This window comes from Myotis yumanensis, unplaced genomic scaffold (genome assembly GCF_028538775.1).
Source record: "Myotis yumanensis isolate MYYU_CA2020_CCGP unplaced genomic scaffold, mMyoYum1.0.hap1 SCAF_3, whole genome shotgun sequence".
In the NCBI taxonomy this organism is placed as follows: Eukaryota; Metazoa; Chordata; class Mammalia; order Chiroptera; family Vespertilionidae; genus Myotis; species Myotis yumanensis.
The window spans coordinates 48,768,290-48,773,680 of record NW_027223754.1 but is presented as its reverse complement, the minus strand read 5'-3'; the positions used below and the strand labels follow the sequence as shown (position 1 = coordinate 48,773,680).

At 43.3% G+C, this 5,391-nt stretch overlaps 1 pseudogene; it reads right to left on the bottom strand.

The window, feature by feature from the left end:
* Positions 1–1,979: 1,979 nt before the first annotated feature.
* LOC139006131 (non-histone chromosomal protein HMG-14 pseudogene) lies at positions 1,980–2,461 on the bottom strand (annotated as a pseudogene).
* Positions 2,462–5,391: the final 2,930 nt, after the last annotated feature.

Below are 5,391 nucleotides of genomic sequence, written 5' to 3'. Positions count from 1 at the left end.
CCATCAGGAAGGAAAGAAGTCATGAGCTCAACACTGTACAAAATACACAGTAGTAAAGTTTCTAGAGTAGTAAAAAAGTCTTAGATTTTTAGAGGTTTAATTAGTGAAATTTCATTTCAGGGTGTGAACTCAGTCAACAAGAATAGCTAAAAACTCAATCCATTGGAAAAAAAATCTGATGACTTATCCAATTAAATGCCAAGCTACTTACTGATTAAATTTGATAGGACTAATTAAATTCTCCCCCAATGAAATGGAAATTGATGCAAATATCTGTGATTGAGACACATTGATCACAATGCACATGTTTGCAAGGGAGAATTTTCTCAAATTGCTTCAAGTTGGATTGGAGAATGTGGTAACAGAAAGAAGGTAAATTTAGAAACATAAAAATTATAAGAAGAAAGCTTTTTTATTAAAAACAAGTATATTGAATAATAAATATTATACTTGCTATATTTTGTGGTGTCTGACTTATCATTAGAAAAATAATACTTAGGGTACCATTGTTGATGTCTGTGTTATTTAAAAATTAAACAATGGGTTTTACTACATAAGGATACTCATTCTGTAGGAAACAGTAAAGTAATAGTTGATTATTTGAAGATTAATTCAGAGTTATTCATAACTTTCTTATCTTGTTCTTTGACTATTCTGTTTCCTGATGGTAGGACTTCCTTTGAAGTTTTGTTAGTGTGTGTGTGTGTGTGTGTGTGTATTTTCTTTTTTAAAAACGTATGTTTATTGATTTCAGAGAGTAAGAGAATGGGAGAGAGTTAGAATCATCAATGGTGAGAGATAGTCATTGATTAGCTGCCATCTGCACACCCCTTACTGCGGAATTGAGCCCGGAATCTGGGCAGGGGCCTTTACCCGGAATCGAACCTGGGACTCTTCAGTTTGCAGGTCGATGCTCTATCCTCTGAGCCAAACCAGCTAGGGCTGTATTTTCTTTCTTCAATATAAAATTGAACCTTGAGATGAGTTAAGTGTTCCATTTATTCCTCATTAATGTTCCCAATTGTTTTTGTCTTCTTCCTTTAATGAAATAACCCAAATCACTACTAACAAATTAATTCATCTCCCAACTAAGAGCCACAGGCAACAGAATACTTGAAGTACCATTACTCCCCTTTCTGTAATTTTCTACCATTTTGCTTGACATACGTATACTCTCATTCTTAAAAAAATTTAGCATATGGCTCCCTGTCTTTCTTTTCACTAATACTCTTGACTTCATTCTTAGTCATTTTCACGTTGACATAAACTGATCTTGACCTTTTCATTATTGATTACTGAGACATCTAAACTCCTTCAACACCCAACTTTATAACCCAATGCATCCTAACATTTTTTCATGTGCCTCAAACAATTCTTTCTTTGAGATTTTATTGGTTTTGAGGATCAGTACAGAGACATTTCAATTTGTACACAATTCTTAACATACGTGCCAGAAATGTAAAGTCATGTAGTTGTGTTTCTTTTCTAAACAGTTATTCCAGTGACTTTCCAGCTTAAAATTTAGAGGCTAACTTTCCTGAATAGAGTATCAAGTACCACTATCTTCAACTGTTGATATGTTGTTACATCAAAGTCCCACCAATTCACAATTTAATATCATATATAATCAAATTTTCAATCTTTCACAGCTCGCTGACAAAGTTACTAGGGAAACTGGACTATCACACCAAAGATGTTACAGATGCGCACAATTCTGACAGGGAGAGCCAAGAGCTAGGAGTGGTTTTCTTTAGGAAACAATTATACCTAAAATTAGATAGAAGTAATTTAAAATGTTAAAGACATAGCAAACACATGACTGACTCCAAATTACCATTTAGTATGCTTTGTATTATAGGATATAAAAACTACCCCACCTGTGGAATGTTAAGCTGATACCCAACACAATCAAAGTCTCCCATATTCAATATCCCACTGTTTTCTGGTTGTACCAAAAAATAAACAATCAGCAAATGATTTCACCTCTGAAAAAGAAAAGCATTTACACTTAAAAAAAATGGGATGAGATGGAATTTCCTCCTTCTTAAAAATGTTTCTAGAGCTACTAAAAAACTCACATTTACAAAATAGTTGATAAAAATATTCCTCCAGATTGTACAAGAAGGGAGACAGGGACCACTGATAAGACATGGTATATGATGTAAATCAGACTTGGCTTCTTTTTCTCCTGCTTCATCTGGACTCTCCTCATTTTTAGTTTCTCCGTTTTCCGCCGGTAGATCTTTAGGTTCCTGGTCAGCCACTTCGGCCTACTTTCCCTTTGCTCCCCTTTCCCCTTTCGTTTGCACTTTTCTGTCTGCAGATTTATCCTTTCCTGCTGCCTTTTTTGGCTTCATTTCCACTTTTGGAGGAGCAGGTTTGGTTGACAACCTGGCCGATCTGCTCTCTTGGTCTCCTCCTTGGTGGCCCCCTCTGCAGAGCTGACCTTCCTCTTGGGCATCATGGCAGAGGGCCCATGGTGCTGGGTGCCTGAGGGCCACTGTGTGTCTAGTGGCTTGGTGAACCTGGGCTGCCTGGCTGCTCCCACGTCTCCCATTGCCCACGCTGCTCAACCTGCGATCGCATCTTAACTTTTGAGCCCACTTTCTTTAGTATCACATTTGAACACTGATTTGATCCCACCAAGAACACCAATCCATTAAAACTATTTTTACACCATCCAACATCATCTCATGTTCTTACTTTTCTTCTTATCCAACACTGGAGGCCCGGTGCATGAAATTCGTGCATTGGGTGGAGGGTGTCCCTCAGCCCAGCCTATACCCTCTCTAATCTGGGACCCCTTTAGGGATGTCCGACTGCCCATTTAGGATGGGACCTAAATGGGCAGTCGGACATCCCTCTCACAATCCAAAACTACAGGCTCCCAACCACTCGCCTGCCTGCCTACCTGATTGCCCCTAACTGCTTCTGCCTGCCAGACTGATCACCCCCTAACCCAGCCGTGGGCAAACTATGGCCCGCGGTCTGGATCCGACCCGTTTGAAATGAATAAAACTAAAAAAAAAAGACCGTACCCTTTTATGTAATGATGTTTACTTTAAATTTATATTAGTTTACACAAACATTCCATCCATGCTTTTGTTCCGGCCCTCTGGTCCAGTTTAAGAAACCATTGTGGCCCTCGAGTCAAAAAGTTTGCCCACCCCTGCCCTAACCACTCCCCTGCCAGCCTGACCGACACCTAACTGCTTCCCTGCCAGCCTGGTTGATGCCTAACTGTTCCCCTGCTGGCCCAATTGCCCCCAACTGCCCTCCCCTGCAGGCCTGGTCCCCTCAATTGCCCTTCCCTGTCGGCTATCTTGTGGTGGCCATCTTGTGGCCACATGGGGGTGGCCATCTTGTGTGTTGGAGTGATGGTCAATTTTCATACTGGTCATGACTAATTAGCATATCAGGGCTAATTAACATATCCCTCTCTTATTACTGTGTTGGAGTGATGGTCAATTTTCATACTGGTCATGACTAATTAGCATATCTGGCCATGACTAATTAGCATATCTGGGCTAATTAGCATATCCCTCTCTTATTATATAGGATAAGTCTCAAGAATCATCATTATAATGATTTTCTCCTTTAGATATCATTAGCACATTTATATATATATACTAGTGGCCCGGTGCATGAAATTCATGCATGGGGGGAGGGTGGTCCCTCAGCCTGGCCTGCACCCTCTCCAATCTGGCATCCTTCTTGCAATCTGGGACTGCTGGCTCCTAATCGCTTGCCTGCCTTCCTGATTGCCCCTAACCACTTTGCATGCTAGCCTGCTCACTGTCAACTGCCCCCCCCCCCCCCCCCCCGCCCAGCCCCGCTGGCCTGATCACCCACAATGGCCCCCCCCCCCCCCCCACCGGCCTGATCATCGACAACTGCCGTCCCATCCTGGCCTGATCACCCACAACTGCCCTCCCCTCTTGGCCCCTAACCACCTCTACCTTGGCCCTGCCACCATGGCTTTGTCCAGAAGGTCTCCCAGTCTAATTAGCATATTACCCTTTTATTAGTACAGATAGAGGCTTGGTGCACTGGAGGGGGGGCAGCTGGTTTTCCCTAAAGGGGTCCCAGATTAGGGTGGGGGTTCCCTTGGGGGGTGGGGTGGCCTGGGCAAGGGGCCTGTGTTGGTTTGCAGGCCAGCAACGACCTCCCCCCATTGTGGTGGGGGTCCCACTGGGGCCAGTCCCGGCCTGGGCAAGGGGCTGGGGTAGTTTGCAGGCCAGTCACGCCTCCATAGGGTGAGGGTCCCTGCGGGGGTCTGGCCAGCTTCGGTAAGGGGCTGAGGGCCGTTTTCAGGCTGGCCACACCCTCTTCAGGGTAGGGGTCCCTGCTGGGGTGCTGGGCCAGCCTGGGTGCGGGCTGAGGGCTGTTTGCAGGCCCCTTCCTCAGCAGCCGGCCCTGACAACCCAAGCCTCCTGTCCCCACAAGCCTCTCCTTCAGCCCCCAGCCAGGGCGGGAGGGAAGCTTGGGTTGCCCCAAGCCTCCCTGCATTCTGGCCTGCTCCGTGGCTGCCACCCACAAGGCTCCTCCATGGTGCCGGCCCAGGCAGGTGGGAAGCTTCGTTTCCTTTGTCGCCTGAGGGACCCAAGCCTTCTGCCTGCTCTGGCTGGCTCCATGTCTGCCACCATCTTTGTCCCACTAATTTGCATACTCCTGATTGGCTGGTGGGCGTGGCTTGTGGGCATTGTGAAAGGATGGTTAATTTGCATGTTTCTCTTTTATTAGTGTAGATACTTTTTACATTAGAATAAACCTAAAAAAATCCCTTTTAAGCTCAAATTTTTAGAAAGAATTCTAAAATAAACCTGAATGTCTCTCACACTGCCTATAAGTAGGATTAGGGCCCCTGAATATTATGAGATATAATTCCCATAATTATTAAGTTATAAGACAAAAGGGATTTTGCAGATGCAATTATGATCTCTAATCAGGTGACTATGAAGTTAATGAAAATAAAAGAATGTTCTGGATAGGTCTGGTTTAATCAAGTAAACCACTCAAAGAGAAATGAAGTAGTGTCAGATTCTCTTTTATTTAGAATATATGGGTGTTAATTGTGTGTTGTTTTCAACTTCTGCATATCAGCCAAAATTCCAAGAGAAAAGAGAGAATACTAATTAATATTCTATTAAAGACCTTTCACCTTGAAATAAGCTTATTTTGGTTCTCATATCTCTCCCTAAGTATCAGATTTCTGGAAAAAATATGTTAAAATGGGCTTGTGTTTTCTACTTCCTCACCCACACTCTCTCTCTTTGTTTTCAGGTCACAGCCTTTCTCTTTCTCTTTCTCTCTCACTGGATGCTCCTTTTAAAACATCTTTGCATAATATCTACTTTTTCTAGACCTCTAATTTTGTGGTAACATTGGTTC